Source organism: Mustelus asterias, chromosome 7 (genome assembly GCF_964213995.1).
Source record: "Mustelus asterias chromosome 7, sMusAst1.hap1.1, whole genome shotgun sequence".
NCBI classification, from domain to species: Eukaryota; Metazoa; Chordata; class Chondrichthyes; order Carcharhiniformes; family Triakidae; genus Mustelus; species Mustelus asterias.
The window spans coordinates 13877786-13895562 of record NC_135807.1 but is presented as its reverse complement, the minus strand read 5'-3'; the positions used below and the strand labels follow the sequence as shown (position 1 = coordinate 13895562).

General features: G+C 42.9%; 1 protein-coding gene across 2 annotated transcripts in view; it reads right to left on the bottom strand.

Moving 5' to 3' along the window:
- ldlrad4a (low density lipoprotein receptor class A domain containing 4a) overlaps positions 1-17777 on the bottom strand; it is a 320137-nt gene that overhangs the window by 278605 nt on the left and 23755 nt on the right. For both annotated transcript variants that reach the window (XM_078215703.1, XM_078215704.1), the window contains exon 2: positions 705-909. The gene's annotated coding sequence lies outside the window, so the exon portion shown is untranslated. The remainder of the gene's footprint in view (positions 1-704; positions 910-17777) is intronic.

The following is a 17777-nucleotide window of genomic DNA, read 5'->3' as shown; positions in this document are numbered from 1 at the left end:
CCACACAGACCGTGACCCAAGGCCAGAATCGAACCCGGGTCCCTGGCGCTGTGAGGCAGCAGTGCTAACCACTGTGCCACCGTGCCACCCAAATATGAAGACAGATGAGACAAGGAGAGAAAGGCTTGGAACATGCAAACCAAGGAGGGGTATTGCAAAAGTGCAGCTGACTAATTGTTATTCATGGCTCTGGAAAAGGCAGACACAAAGCTTACCCATGAACACTTGGACCGTCTTCAGCCACCGAGACTACAGGTTTTGGAATTCTCTCCCCAAAACTTCCCTTCAAACCTACTTCATTGACCATTAATTCCTTGGTTGACTTGGTGCCCATTTTTCCAAGTCTTTGAAGCACCTTAGGAAATGTCTATCTATGTTAAAAGCACTATATAGTTTGGGAGATCTGCACTAGGAGGATATCAAAGATGGATAGTTGTAAAACTTGCAGCTGACATTCTTAGTAATCTGCTTCATCCCAATAGCTAATTTTCATCTCATGCATGTAAATTAGACTACAAAAGTGGTGATGAAATCTTTAATCGCAAATATCCTATAACAAATTGCTATTAAAGATCACTAAACCATACACAACTAGAAATTGCATTTTTTAAAGTACACTAGTGAAATACACAATGGAAAAGGCAGATCAAATGTAGCCTCCTCTTCACAGTTCATATTGAGAATCTTACTTGAACTTAACTTACCTTATATAAGTATTATGTGGCCTTTCACCACCATCATGTTTCTTCTAAAAGGATTACTTGCAGCGTAGTTGATAATTCCTTCCTTCAAATGTTTCCCAGGACCCGTTTCTCCCTCCTATGTCTTTCTTCATATGAATTATTTCCTCCATTCAGGATTCAAACGAATCCACTCTTGATTCTTCCTCTTTACATCTTTATTCACCAACTGTGGCAAAAATTAAACAAACGCTTCTGTCAAAGATTTTGCATGACTCCAACTCCTCCAAATTATGCTACAGTGCATAAAGGAATTAAAAACTTTCATTCATAGAGGTTACATCCCAGCTATAATGATACACGCTACAGACTTTGTCAGGAACAGAACATGTATTAACAAGGAAAAACTTGTACAGAGGCTCAGAGCTTTATGGCTGCCTCAGAGCAACCCACTGGCTACGTAAATCCCTACTTGTCTTTCACATGCCTTCAGACTGTATCCTGCCTGAGAGAACTCCATCCTCGGGGGATTACCCACTCCCATCCTAACTGGTCCCCCAAGCCAGGTCACCCTCTTCTGCTGTGTTGTCCTTAAAAGGGACAATCACCATATTCAAAACACCAGTCTAACTCAATATTTTATTTCTACGATTAATCAGTTTGCCGAATGACAGCTGTTGAATGGGAAGCAAGCTACACAATTCAAATGCAAACTAATTGATACAAATATTTTTCTGTAGGGCATAAAAGTTGACCTGGCATAATGGACAACCCAATATTTTTCAATGCCACAAATCATGCTTTTGCATACACTTGCCATACAAGTCAACTTCTGCCACCCCCTTTCAGCTACAAAATGCTATGCTTGCACTAATTTGACCTCAAGCTTTCAGAAATGCATGTTTTACTTACCTTATACTGCAAAGTCAGTGTATGGGATCAAGAAGGCGAGAAGGGATGTGTTGCAAAGATGCATGGGAGATTAAGACATGAACACACAGAGCAGATCTCATATGGCATGGCAAGTGACAAACAGAAATTGATCTTCCAGCGAAAAGAAATGAAATACGAAGTTGCTTTCAAGCCCGCAGTACATCCACCCAGGTCCTTCTCCTCTGTGAAAACCGAGGCAAAATACTCATTAAGCACCTCTGCCATTTCTACTGGTTCCGTACGGACTTTCCCGCCTTCACCTTTTATAGGCCCTATTCCTTCATGTCTCATCCTTTTACTCTTCACATATTTATAGAACGCCTTAGGGTTTTCCTTAATCCTACCTGCCAAGGCCTTCTCGTGACCCCTTCTGGTTCTCCTAATTTCCTTCTTTAGTCCCTTCGTACAAGCCGTATACTCATCTAGATCCCTATCTTCGCCAAGCTCTCTGAACCTTTTGAATGCTTTCCTTTTCTTCTGGACTAGGTCCCGCACAGCTTTCGTGCACCACGGTTCCTTTAACCTACCAACTCCTCCCTGTCTGCTCGGAACGTTGTCCTGTAGAACCCTAGACAGACATTCCTTGAAAAACAGCCACCTCTCTTCAGTACATTTCCCTGAGAATACTCCTCTAATTTGCTGCCTTATGTCTTCATATTTCCCCTTACTCCATATAAACGCTTTCCTAGCTTGCCTGATCCTCTCTTTTTCCAATGCAAGCATAAAAGAAGATAGAGTTATGATCGTTATCCCCAAGATGCTCTCCCACTGAGAGGTCTGACACCTGTCCAGGTTCATTGGTCAGTATCAGATCAAGTACAGCCTCTCCTCTTGTAGGCTTGTCCACATGCTGTGTTAGGAAACCCTCCTGAACACACCTAACGAACTCCTCCCCATCCAATCCCCTTACCCTAGGGATATTCCAATCTATGTTTGGAAAATTAAAGTCTCCCATCACAACAACTCTGCTATTATTGCAACTCTCCAGGATCTGTTTCCCTATCTGCTCCTCCACCTCCCTGTTACTATTGGGCGGCCTATAGAAAACTCCCAGCAAAGTGATCGACCCCTTCCCACTCCGAACTTCCACCCACAGAGACTCTGTAGACAATCCCTCCACAGCGTACACCCTCTCTACAGCTGAGACACTATCCCTGATCAGCAGTGCCACTCTACCCCCTCTCTTGCCTCCCTCCCTGTCCTTCCTGAAACATCTGAATCCCAGCACCTGGAGTATCCAGTCCTGTCCCTGAGACATCCAAGTCTCCGTAATGACCACCACATCACACTTCCAGGCATCGATCCACGCTCTGAGCTCATCCCCTTTATTCACTATACTCCTGGCATTAAAGTAAACACATCTCAATCCTTTGGTCTGACCTCTCTCCTTCTCTATCCCCCGTCCATCCACCCTCTTGCACTGTCGATAACCCTTCTCTGTTTGTGAGCTAACTTCCTCGCTCCCAGTCACCTCGTCTCGATCCCCTCCCCCTAACTTATCTAGTTTAACCTCTCCCCAGTAGCCTTAGCCAACCTTCCTGCCAGGATATTGGTCCCCCTGGGATTCAAGTGCCACCCGTTTTTTGTGTACAGGTCACACCTGCCCCTAAAGAGGTCCCAATGGTCCAGGAACCTGAATCCCTGCCCCCTGCACCAGTCCCTCAGCCACACATTCATTCTCCACCGTACTCCATTCCTGCCCTCACCTTCCCGTGGCACAGGCAGCAATCCTGAAATTACTACCTTTGCTTTCCTCCTTCTCAGCTGTCTCCCTAATTCCCTATACTCTCTTTTCATGATCCCTTCCCCCCCACATCAGCGGTACCAATATGTACCGCTACCTCTGGCTCCTCTCCCTCCCCCCTCAGGATTTCTGGGACTCAACCACCGACATCCTGGATCCCGGCCCCAGGGAGGCAGACCACCATCCGAGACTCCCGCCTGCCTCCGCAAAAACCATTGCGGAGTCATTAGCAGGTATGCAACTTGGTGAATTTCATGGAATGCAGTCTTAGGAGGAAAGATTGAACCATCTGGAAGTGAGTCGTCAAGTGAGTCAGTGCAGCTGGACCTTCTAAAGTGAAGGCTGAAATCCTCTGTGAATAAGACAGTATGAACAAGATATTAGGATCTGTCTTGGTTGTATCTGCTATTTAATGTGCAGTGCAGTGTATCTGACCACAGTTTGCCGGTTACTTTATACCTAATGTTAGTCCTGACTATATGTAGTCAGAGATGTAAAACAAAGTTTTTGTTTGTTTAAAACCGTGGAACGTTGTGGTTTGATTCTCCTAGTGGGTAATTGGTGTTAGAACGTAACTGGTGACAACATTGTATTGGATGTAATGTGACCAATGGTAACAAGCTGTAAGGGTCAGCTGACCCAGTAAACCATTGAACCAATTACAGAATGATGTGATGGTCAGCTGACTCACTATGAATAAGAATCTGTGGGGAATTGTGGAGAGCTTGGAGTGGCCCAGGGTGTGGCCCCAAGTTTGGAGTAATGAAGTTTCTTCATTAAACCCTTTCTTTGATTTATAAGTTGGAGTAAGTTTTGTTATATTTTTATTATCTGCATTTGAAGAGTTCCTTTCAAGGAAACAATTGGGATTTTAGACTCTGTCTACTTTAAACAAAAAAGTTACTAGTCCTTAAACGGATCATAAATTAAAATCCTGGAACTTCCTCCCTAAGAAAACAGGGTGTACCTACACCTCAGGGACAACTCAAGAACAGCTTCTTCCCTGCTGCTATTGGATTTTTGAATGGGCCTACCTTACATTAAGTTGATCTACACCCTAGCTATGACTGTAACACTACATTGTGCGGATCCACAAGAGATGGGGGAGATCCTTAATAAATATTTCTCATCAGTATTTACTATTGAGAAAAGCATGGATGTTAGGGAAGTTGGGGAAATAAATAGTGATGTCTTGAGGAGTGTACATATTACAGAGAAAGAGGTGCTGGAAGTCTTAAAGCGCATTAAGGTAGATAAATTCCCGGGACCTGATGAAGTGTATCCCAGGACATTGTGGGAGGCTAGGGAGGAAATTGCGGGTCCCCTAGCTGAGATATTTGAATCATCGATTGTCACGGGTGAGGTGCCTGAAGATTGGAGTGTGGCAAATGTTGTGCCTTTGTTTAAAAAGGGCTGCAGGGAAAAGTCTGGGAACTACAGGCCAGTGAGCCTCACATCTGTGGTCGGTAAGTTGTTGGAAGGTATTTTGAGAGACAGGATCTGCAGGCATTTAGAGACGCAAGGACTGATTAGGGACAGTCAGCATGGCTTTGTGAGTGGAAACTCATGTCTCACAAATTTGATTGAGTTTTTTGAAGGGGTAACCAAGAAGGTCGATGAGGGTAGTGCAGTTGATTTTGTCTACATGGACTTTAACAAGGCCTTTGACAAGGTACCATATGGTAGGTTGTTGCATAAAGTTAAATCTCACGGGATCCAGGGGGAGGTATCTAAATGGATACAGAATTGGCTTCCTGACAGAAGCCAGAGGGTGGTTGTAGAGAGTTGATTTTCAAACTGGAGGCCTGTGACCAGCGGTGTGCCTCAGGGATCAGTGCTCGGCTCACTGCTTTTTGTCATTTATATTAATGATTTGGATGAGAAGATAGGAAGCATGGTTAGTAAGTTTGCAGATGACACCAAGGTTGGTGGCATAGTGGACAGTGAAGAAAGTTATCTCCAATTGCAACAGGATGTTGATCAATTGAGCCAGTGGGCTGACGAATGGCAGATGGAGTTTAATTTAGACAAATGCGAGGTGATGCATTTTGGTAGACTGAACCAGGGCAGGACTTACTCAGTTAATGGTAGGGTGTTGGGGAGAGTTGCAGAACAAAGAGATCTAGGGGTACATGTTCATAGCTCCTTGAAAGTGGAGTCACAGGTGGACAGAGTGGTGAAGAAGGCATTCAGCATGTTTGGTTTCATCGGTCAGAACATTGAATGCAGGAGTTGGGACGTCTTGTTGAAGTTGTACAAGACATTGGTACGGCCACACTTGGAATACTGTGTACAGTTCTGGTCACCCTATTATAGAAAGGATATTATTAAATTAGAAAAAGAGTGCAGAAAAGATTTACTAGGATGCTACCGGGACTTGATGGTTTTGAGTTATAAGGAGATGCTGGATAGACTGGGACTTTTTTCTCTGGCGTGTAGGAGGCTGAGGGGTGATCTTATAGAGGTCTATAAAATAATGAGGGACACAGATCAGCTAGATAGTCAATATTTTTTTCCCAAAGGTAGGGGAGTCTAAAACTAGAGGTCATAGGTTTAAGGTGAGAGGGGAGATACACAAAAGTGTCCAGAAGGGCAAATTCTTCACACAGAGGGTGGTGAGTGTCTGGAACAAGCTGCCAGAAGTAGTAGTAGAGGCGGGTACAATTTTGTCTTTTAAAAAGCATTTAGATAGTTACATGGGTATAGAGGGATATGGGCTAAATGCAGGCAATTGGGATTAGCTTAGGGGTTTTAAAAAAAAGGGTGGCATGAACAAGTTGGGCCGAAGGACCCGTTTCCATGCTGTAAACCTCTATGACTCTATTCTGCACCCTCTCCTTTCCTTCTCGTGTACTCTATGAATGGTATGCTTTGTCTGTATGGTGCGCAAGGAACAATACTTTTCACTGTGTACCAATATATGTGATAATAAATCAAATCAAAAGTTCAAGAAGGCAGCTCACTAGCACCTTCGCAAGGGCAACGAGGGATGGGCAATAAATGCTGATCTAGCCAACGACACCCACATTCCATCAATGAATGAATGTAACAACATGGATGAAACATCTATAAATTTTGATATGCTCAGCAGCCAAACTGAAATAAAAAGGTTCAAAAATAGTTCTAGTGAAGATTACAGGACATGTGAAGATGTACAAGGTTAGGTGGATTGACAGTGCTAAATTGCCCCTTAGTGTCCAAAGATGTGTAGAGTTAGGGGTGATTAGTAAATATGTGGGGTTACGGGGATAGGGTCTCGGTAAGATGCTATCAGAGTCGGTGCAGACACTATGAGCCAAATGGCCTCCTTCTGCCCTTTTGGGGTGCTATGATTCTACGTGAAGACAAGATTTATGATGGTACTCACTTGTACGGCCAACATAATAAAATTAAAGCCTATGGTCATTTTCAAATGCAAAACATGCCAAACATCAACTTTCCTGCACATCCATGACAACAAATGAATGTGTGAGGATGGAGTGAAATTATGGATCAATAATGTGTGAAGATGCATCCCTGTGGCCAAGGGAAAGAATTCAGCTTATTAGTGGGGGACACGTTCAGTTCCCATATAACTATTGAGAACAAGAGATGCCTGCGAAGAAATAATGCCCACAGTTCAATCTTTGGATGCGTGCCTCAATAAGCCACTCAAGGATCATGCTTGCATTGAGTTCAATAGGTGGAAGGGTGACAGAGAAAAAAATCTTCACAAAGGGTGGAAATATGTATGCTGCCCTATTTGACATTTTCTGTGGTTTCATTATCAAATCATGGGATGCTATTAATGCACCAAGTGACATTAGATCGTCCAAAAAAATACAGAATGTCCAATTCACTGGATGCAGAGGAAAATGATTTGTTGTGGGGAGATGATGCTGAAAAAGCACCAAATCTCATCCAGAGTGGATCCTTACAATGATGCCATAGCTAAAGTGACTCGAGATAAATTTGATGAACTTGATTTTCAGCATCCACAGCCTTTTGTTAGATTAATGACTCAGATTTTTACTACCCTTTGTGTGAAGAAGTGCTTCCTGATTTTACTTTTCAATGGATTGGCTCTAATTTTAAGTTGGCCAGATATGGTCCAGATTCCCCTCACCACAGGAGGGGGCTGACTGGTTGGCGATTACCATGGAGAATGCACCAGGAAACAATTATTCCCAGGCTTTTTTTTAAAGCCTGTTTTTCTCTACCTATCCCATCAAATCCTTTCATCATCTTCAACATCTTGATTAGATCTCCCTTCTTAACTAACCTTCTTTACTCAGGGACTGTTGCACAAATTTTTCAGTGTTCAAAATACAGCAAGTTTTTAACATCATAAACACTTTAACAAATAGCACATTGCTTTTGCATGTTACACAGGTAGCAACGATATATATATAAAACAAACTTCATTACAAATAGTTTTAGTTTACATTTTTTTACAATAGATTTAGCTGCCTTTAAGGTATTGTTACCATCCTTTGTTTTTTAAATTCTTGACATCCACAATTGCATTGTTCTGGCCGACAACATGCGCAATTTTTAGTGTAAGTGGCTGAAGCATCAAACAGACTTTGGTTCTTGGATTTGAGCTTTTCTAGGAACACACCCGCAACAACCAACCACTATTTGCCACATTTCACCACCAAACATTTTGTCTCGGCAACATTATAAGATCCAACCTGTAATAATCACGTGACAATTAAGATTTAAAATCTAGGTGGTATGAGCTCGAGTCCCAACTCTCTGGCAAATGAGTTTCTTTTATTGCTCATTGATTCACTTTCTTTCAATCTATGCAAAAGATTTCCTTTTCCCCCCATTTTGCACAGTACATACAGCTTTTCCATGTTCTTCATTAAAAGATTGTACCTTAGTTTTGCTTTTAAAATCTGTACTGGATTGTGCATAGACTGGACCCTGTGATAGTATCTGTGATGGGCCCAAAGGTTTTACAATTTCTTTTGGTCTGGTTAACTTTACCAAGAACATTACTGACTGCTGACAAACCATCTGCTTCAGGGTACTGACAGCTGTGAATTGGAATCAATCCCTTGTCACATTGCTTCTTACCATCTGAATTCAACTATTTCCTTTGTTGTCCTTTAAAACCAGACACTAAACTGTCATTAGGGTTTCCACTGTTTGAAACAGTGGTTCAAAGTCTAACTCCTGACCCCCATTTCATTCCATGTCTGTATGCTTTTAATATCCCAATTCTTGGAAAAAAAGTATTTCAACCAACCAAGCATCCGAATTGTCCTTCATAACAATTGAAAAAGGTTTGAGTGCAGGATAGCGATATCTTACTTCAATTGTCTAGAATCTTGGTTTGACTGCATTTGAAGTACAATGTACAGCTTTAGTCCCCTTACCCAAGGAAGGATATACTTGCCATACAGGGACTGCAACAGAGATCCATAATCCCCAGGAGGGTGGGACTGTCTTATGGAGGAGAGGATGAGCCCATATCATCTAAGATTTAGAAGGATGAGAGGTGATTTCCTTGAAATTAACAAAATTCTTAAGGGGCTGGACAGGATAAATGCAGGATGTTTCCCCTGGCTGAGGAGGGCTAGAACCAGGACTACTCTCAGAATAAGGAACAAATCATTTAAAACTGAGATGAGGAATTTCTTCTTTCTACCCTATTCTATTATACCCTATTATACTATCTGTGTGGAGTTTGCACATTCTCCTCGTGTCTGCGTGGGTTTCCTCCGGGTGCTCCGGTTTCCTCCCACAGTCCAAAGATGTGCAGGTTAGGTTGACTGGCCATGCTAAAATTGTCCCTTAGTGTCCTGAGATGCGTAGATTAGAGGGATTAGCGGGTAAATATGTATGGATATGGGGGTAGGGCCTGGTGGGATTGTGGTTGGTGCAGACTCGATGGGCCAAATGGCCTCTTTCTGCACTGTAGGGTTTCGATGGTTCTATGGTTGTATCCCAGAGGCCTATGGAAGCTCAGTCATTAAGTATGTTCAAGACAGAGATTTCTAGACACTGATATCAAGGAATATGGATTAGTGGGGAAAATGGTGTGGAGGTAAATGGTTAGCCATGATCTAGTTGAATGGCAGAGCATTCTCCAGTGGCTGAATAGCTTACTCATTTCATTTTCTCTAAAAAGATACCAATGTAGGACTGTAACCAAAAATCTTACGGAAACAGAAACTAGAAGCAGGAATAGGCCATTCAGCTCTTCGAGCCTGTTCTGCCATTCATCATGATCATGGCTGATCAACAAATTCAATATCCTGACCACCTACCCACCCCCACCCCCCCCCCCCCCCCCCCCCATCCTTTGATCCCTTTAGCCCAAGAGCTATATCCTATTTATTCTTGAAATCACACAATGTTATGGCCTCAACTACTTTCCCCGCTCTCTGGGTCAAGGCATTTCTCCTCATCTCATTTCTAAAAGGTTCTGGACTCCCCCAACATCAGGAACATTCTTTCTGAATCTACCCTTCAATGAATATAATCCTAACCAACTTAGTCTCTCCTCGTATGACAGAGCTGCCAAGAGATGCAGGTTTAACACTGCCTCCTTTTGTCCAAGCAGTTCATTTTTCTGTGAGCAAAATCATCTTAATTTGCTTTAAGAACTTCAGAGATTATGTTGATGCTCAGCTAAGAAAACTTGATACTTATATTCAGTCAATGAATTTTCTGAATTATCGTTTTTCGATTCTTCTTCCCACTGAGATCAAGCTTTATCAAATTCCTTTCTAGCAAGAGCACTTGCCTTGTCAATTTGAAGTTTTGATTTATGTTCAAAAACACATAACCTTCCTTGTAGTTCTATAATGTCAGCATTGGATTCAGCTTTCCCTCTCCCCTTCAAAGCATTCCTTTCCTTTGTTTCATCATTAGCTTTGAGTACTGCTGCTAACTATTTTGTCAGTAAGAAGTTTAACAACACCAGGTTAAAGTCCAACAGCAAAAGCCACACAAGCTTTCGGAGCTCTAAGCCCCTTCTTCAGGTGAGTGGGAATTCTGTTCACAAACAGAGTTTATAAAGACACAGACTCAATTTACATGAATAATGGTTGGAATGCGAATACTTACAACTAATCAAGTCTTTAAGAAACAAAACAATGGGAGTGGAGAGAGCATCAAGGCAGGCTAAAAAGATGTGTATTGTCTCCAGACAAGACAGCCAGTGAAACTCTGCAGGTGTGGCTTTTGCTACCAAATAAACCTGTTGGACTTTAACCTGGTGTTGTTAAACTTCTTACTGTGTTTACCCCAGTCCAACGCCGGCATCTCCACATCATAACTATTTTGTCACACCTTGATCATTTCATTCCTGCATTTTTAATTCAGATGGCTTTTACACATGCTCAACTGCCTTTAACACTTTCTTCTCAAACCGATGCTCCAATGTCCTTTTAAAGTTAGCAGGCTAATTTTCTGACTGTTTAGACATATCTCTAGTCAAAACTGTATTTTTTTGTAGCAGAGTTACTGAAAATCATGATTTTCTGGAGTCATAGAAACCCTACAGTGCAGAAGGAGGCCATTCGGCCCATCGAGTCTGCACCAACCACAATGCCACCGAGGCCCTACCCCCACATATTTACCCGCTAATCCCTCTAACATACACATCCCAAGACTCGAAGGGGCAATTTTTAACCTGGCCAATCAACCTAACCCGCACATCTTTGGACTTTGTCATCCTCTGCTTTTCCTGTACCTCCGTTTCAACAGATTTCCTGAAACCACTGGAGCTGCTTTTCCTGTACCTCCGTTTCAACAGATTTCCTGAAACCACTGGAGCTGGTATTACCTTATCTCCAGCCAACTCATTTCCTAACAAAAAATCAATATCTTCAACAGATAAAGTAGGAACAACACCCACAGTAACAAAACCACATTAAAATGAACAGGTAGGCCTCTGGCACCAACTCAGAGGCATTGAGCCCAGCAACCATTACTTTTTCATAATCATACAAGTGCTCTATTGAAAAAGATGAGTACACCTCCAAAGTCATCTCTACCAAAACATACTGTAGGAGCACAGTGCACTGTTTCTTCAGTCAAATTAGATTTGTGGAAATCTTCCCACTTGACAAGAATTCATCTCAACTCCCTTCTCTGTAAATTTAGATATCAAGTGTAAGTTTCTTGCCAAAAAACTTGTCCTACTCAACTCAGGCTCCAGCAATCGAACGCATGCTCCATTTTCAAGTTTTCTTTAAACCTCTACCCCTTTCCCATCACTTTCCTTATCTCTTTCCACTCTTGCTAAGTCAATCTTTTTTTAGTTCTGTTTTTACAATTCTAGTCATGATGTGGAGATGCCGGCATTGGACTGGGGTAAGCACAGTAAGAAGTCTCACAACACCAGGTTAAAGTCCAACAGGTTTATTTGGTAGCAAATACCATAAGCTTTCGGAGCACAGCTCCTTTGTCAGATGGAGTGGATATCTGTTCTCAAAAAAAAAATTTTTTTTGAGAACAGATATCCACTCCATCTGACAAAGGAGCTGTGATCCGAAAGCTTATGGTATTTGCTACCAAATAAACCTGTTGGACTTTAACCTGGTGTTGTGAGACTTCTTACTTTACAATTCTAGCCAGTTGTATTCAGTCAATAACAAAACTGATCTTTTCTCCGTCGAGCTCCAGGCTTTTTACTCTTATATGAGGAATAAAAGAATGACCAGGGTGAGGTTGGGGCCGGTCAAGGATAGTAGTGGGAACTTGTGCATGGAGTCAGAAGAGATAGGAGAGGCGATGAATGAATACTTTTCTTCAGTGTTCACCAAGGAGAGGGGCCATGTTTTTGAGGATGAGTGTGTGATACAGGCCGATAGGCTGGAGGAGGTGGATGTTCTGAGGGAAGATGTATTAGCAATTTTGAAAAACCTGAGGGTCGATAAGTCCCCTGGGCCAGATATATCCTAGGATTCTTTGGGAGGCAAGGGATGTGATTGCAGAGCCTTTGGCTTTGATCTTTGGGTCCTCACTGTCCACGGGGATAGTGCCAGAGGACTGGAGAGTGACGAATGTTGTTCCTCAGTTCAAGAAAGGAAATAGGAATGACCCTGGTAATTATAGGCCAGTTAGTCTTATTTCGGTGGTCGTAAGTTAATGGAAAAGGTCCAGAGGGATAGGATTTATGACCATTTGGAAAGATGCAGCTTAATCCGGGATAGTCAACACGGATTCGTGAAGGGTAAGTCTTGCCTAACAAATTTGATTGAATTCTTTGAGGAGGTAACTAGGTGTGTAGATGAAGGTAGAGCAGTTGATGTCGTATACATGGATTTTAGTAAGGCGTTTCATAAGGTTCCCCATGGTCGGCTCATGAAGAAAGTAAGGAGGTGTGGGATAGAGGGAGATTTGGCTGATTGGATAAGTAACTGGCTATCTCATAGAAGTCATGATGTGGAGATGCCGGCGTTGGACTGGGGTAAACACAGTAAGAAGTCTCACAACACCAGGTTAAAGTCCAACAGGTTTACTTTGTAGCAAACACCACTAGGTTTCGGAACTGGCTGTTCCTTCGTCAGGTGGGTGGGAGTTCTGATCACAAACCAGGGCATATAAAGACACAAACTCAATTTACAAAATAATGTTTGGAATACGAGTCTTTACAGGTAATCAAGTCTTAAAAGTACAGACAATGTGAATGGAGAGAGGGTTAAGCACAGGTTAAAGAGATGTGTATTGTCTCCAGACAGGACAGTTAGTGAGATTTTGCAAGCCCAGGCAAGTCGTGGGGGTTACAGATAGTGTGACATGAACCCAAGATCCCAGTTGAGGCCGTCCTCATGTGTGCGGAACTGGAAAGTCTCACTAACTGTCCTGTCTGGAGACAATACACATCTCTTTAACCTGTGCTTAATGCTCTCTCCACTCACACTGTCTGTACCTTTAAGACTTGATTAGCTGTAAAGACTCATATTCCAATCATTATTCATGTAAATTGAGTTTGTATCTTTGTATGTCCTGTTTATGATCAGAACTCCCACCCACCTGACGAAGAAACAGCCAGTTCCGAAAGCTAGTGGTGTTTGCTACAAATAAACCTGTTGGACTTTAACCTGGTGTTGTGAGACTTCTTACTGTATCTCATAGAAGACAGAGTGTGGTGGTGGATGGAAAATTTTCAGACTGGAGACCAGTTACCAGCGGTGTACCACAGGAATCAGTGTTGGGTCCTCTGCTATTTGTGATTTTTATTAATGACTTGGAGGAGGGGGCTGAAGGGTGGGTCAGTAAATTTGCTGATGACACCAAGATTGGTGGAGTAGTGGATGAGGTGGAGGGCTGTTGTAGGCTGCAAAGAGACATTGATAGGATGCAGAGCTGGGCCAAAAAATGGCAGATGGAGTTTAACCCTGATAAATGCGAGGTGATTCATTTTGGTAGGACAAATTTGAATGCGGATTACAGGGTCAACGGCAGGGTTCTGAGGAATGTGGAGGAACAGAGAGATCTTGGGGTTCATATCCACAGATCTCTGAAGGTTGCCACTCAAGTGGATAGAGCCGTGAAGGCGGCCTATAGTGTGTTGGCGTTTATTAACAGGGGGTTTGAATTTAAGAGCCGTGGGATTATGCTGCAACTGTACAGGACCTTGGTGAGACCACATTTGGAATATTGTGTGCAGTTCTGGTCACCTCACTATAAGAAGGATGTGGAAGCATTGGAGAGAGTGCAGAGGAGATTTACCAGGATGCTGCCTGGTTTGGTGGGTAGGTCTTATGAGGAAAGGTTGAGGAAGCTGGGACTTTTCTCTTTAGAGCGGAGGAGGATGAGAGGCGACTTAATAGAGGTTTATAAGATGATGAGGGGGATAGATAGCTTGGACGTTCAGAGACTATTTCCTCGGGTGCATGTAGCTATTACTAGGGGGCTTAACTATAAGGTTCATGGTGGGAGATATAGGAGGGATGTCCGAGGTAGGTTCTTTACTCAGAGTGGTTGGGGTGTGGAATGGACTGCCTGCTGCGATAGTGGAGTCGGACACTTCAGGAACTTTCAAGCGGTTATTGGATAGGCACATGGAGCACACCAGAATGATAGGGAGTGGGATAGCTTGATCTTGGTTTCGGACAAAGCTCGGCACAACATCGAGGGCCGAAGGGTCTGTACTGTTCTATGTTCTATGTGTCCTTCTTCAAGGACCATGTCCCTTTTAGGTCCTGATCTTACATTAACTCCCATGTGCTCTGCTATAGCTTGTAAATAGTCTTTTGTCAACTTTCTCAAATCTCAGAGGCAGATCCACTCTTTCAGCAAAGAATTTCAAAAGTACTCACGTTGTTACAAAAACAAAGTTTATTATTGTTTTGTCTTGTGCCTCTATCTTCAACTCGGGGTAAAATGGTGAAATGAAGGGAGTCATAAAACCCCCACTGGATTCTGCCTGACAACAAGTTTGGGTGGCTTGATTGCAATGGGGGCAATGTGGCCCAAGTTGATCTACTGGGAACAAGGTGCAAGATATTAACACCTTCAGCAACTGTGCTGATGGTGGATAGAGACAGAGAAACACAGATAGCTAGAGACAGCTAGTCTCCATTGTTCAGAAACAGGTGACAGCTTGCACTTGGATTGAAGGGACCCAATTTCCTGAGAAGTTTCAGAAGGAAGGCTGGAAGATTCACCAACTTTGATTCAAGGGAGGTCTACAGTAACACTCACCAGGCAAGTCAGTTCTGGGATTATAAATTATACTGCTGGAAAAAGAAAGTAAGCCATCAACAGCTGAGAATAGCTTTAGACTGGAGGAAGTTCTTGGAGAATGAAGTATAAAGTATAAAAGTGGAGGGGGATTTTCAGTCATTTTAAAAGTTACATGAGGGATCTTATCTCTAATGCAGAGTAAAAGTTGCCTACTGAAAAGTGTTTAGACAATGTTGCTTTTAGTTTGTTTGTTACTAAAATGTTTAAGTCAGCAGTCTCCACAGAGGGTCATAATGCTGCGTTCCCAATAGAGCATAGCAAAGACAAACCTGAAATCTTGTTTGTTTAAAGGCTGGAAGGTTCCGATGAACCTGTTTCAGTCTCTGGATTTAATCCTTCAAGAGCCTCCAATTTTATTACAATCCCGGGGGGGGTCCATAAACCAAACAAAACGAATTTATCAAACCACCACCAAATGAAGAAATTTATCAAACAAGATTTCACATTTTGTAATTTATACTTTAACGCAAATCAAAACCAATGCAAGTTGGAAGGCAAATCATGATCAGTATAAAACTATATATCTCTACACATGGAGTAGCAGATACCACAAGTCCATCTCTCAGAGTTTCTATGATGTACACTCTTACTTTATGGCCAATATTTCTGTCAGAAAGTACTTTTAAGCTCGGATCAGCCAAGGTTTAAATCACACAGTCCCTTCAAAGCTTTAGCTGATTCTCCACAGGCAGCAGTATCCAGTTAAATAGGGTTCCACCCATGCAATCTTCTACACAATGGCACACTTCTTTCCAGAAGCTTCCCAACTCTCATCTCTGATAGTATGGGTCTTCCAGAACTGCTCTTTCCTTCTTGTGTACTTTGACACAGCCTTTGTATTTTAACTTCCTTCCAAGTGTTACTGCTTCCAGGTCAAGGATTGCCAGGTCACATGGACCAGGAGTTATTGTCCACAAATTATAATGGAGATACCTTTAGAAGTGAGCCAAACTTTTAAAAGTCTTTTTCAAACATTTTTGAAAACAGTTAAGATTCCCCAAACGTTTTAATAACAGTGACCAGTGAGCTTGCCCACACCAGTGGGAGAGAGACTAAGTCAGTGGGAGAGTGACTGCAGCCAGAGTGAGGGTATCGGAAATTTGGAGCCAAGTAGGTAAATATTGGTAAGTGTTTTACTTTTTTCTCTTTAAATTAAGTAGTCTAGTTTAAAAGGTCAATACAGAACTGACCCAGTTAGCTAAGTGGCAGTTATCTGTCAATCAATTGAAACTTGATTAGGGCCTCAATAGGTGTTGAACACTTAGGAATTTTAAACTGATGAGAGTCATCTCAGCTGCACATAAGGCAGTGCTTTTAACAAGCATATGACCAGTGGGAGAGAGACAGCAACTGAAGTGAGATTCAGCCAGAATGAGGCTGTCAGAAATTTGGAGCTGAGTGGGAATATGCTCCTGAGGGGAAAAAGGTGCTCATTTTCGGGAGGAGTGGAGAGGCAGACCTGCGAGGGATACTTGGGGGCAAGTGAGAGGTAGAAAGAAATCGAATTGTGACATCATAGCCAGCAGGTAGTGATTGGCTGGTGACTGGTAAGTAGTTTTTCTTTTTTTTTTTCTCTTGGCATTGTAGTTGTTGTTCTAAGTTAACTTGAGATTTAGTCCTGGCAGGAGATCCAGACCCATGTCATGCTCCTCTTGTGTAATATGGGAATTCAGGGACGCTTCCAAGGGACGGTCCCTGCAAGAAGTGTGTCCAACTGCAGCTCCTATTAGACCACTTGATGGCTCTGGAGCTGCGGATGGATTCACTTTGGAGCATGCACGATAAGTCATAGATAGCACAGAGAGTTTGTCAAACCGCAGATAAAAATTAATGAGGGGACGGGGAATGGGTGACCACCAGAGGAAGACTAAGAAGGCAGTACAGGGCTCCTCTGCAGTCATCTCCCTGCAAAACAGATATATTTTGGCTACTGTTGGGGGACATGGCTCACCAAGGGAAGGTGGCAGCAGCCAGGTTCATGGCACAATGGCTGGCTCTGCTGCACAGAACGGTAAGAAAAAGAGTGACAAAGCTATAGTGATAGAGGATTCAAATAGATAAGCATTTCTGCTGATGCAAACGAGACTCCAGGATGGTATGTTGCCTCCCTGGTGCAAGGGTCAAGAATATCTCAGAGCGACTGCAGGGCATTTAGAGGGGAAGGTAAACCCGCCAGCTGTTGTAGTGCACATAGACACCAACGATATCGGTAAAAAAATGGGATGAGGTCCTATAAGCTGAATTTAGGCTGTTAGGAGTTAGACTAAAAAGTAGGACCGCAAAAGTAGCAAACTCAGGATTGCTACCAGTACCACGTGCTAGTCAGAGTAGGAATGTCAGGATAGCCAAGATGAATATGTGGCTTGAGGGATGATGCAAGAGAGGAATTCAATTTCCTGGGACATTGGACCGGTTCTGGGGGAGGTGGGATCAGTACAAATTGGACGGTCTGCCCCTGGGCAGGACTGGAATCAATGTCCCAGAGGGAATGATTGCTAGTGCTGTTGGGGAGGGTTTAAATTAATGTGGCAGGGGGATGGGAATCAATGGGAACCGATGAGGGAAGTAAGGTGAGGACAGAAACGAAAGGCAACAAGGAGAAAATGGGAGGCAGAGAAACCAGAGACAGAAATCAAAAAGTGCCACAGTACAGAGTACAGAGACCGTGAAGAACTTAGTGAATGGGTCCAGTAAGGCAAAGAGAAATAACAAATAGGGAGAGGGTA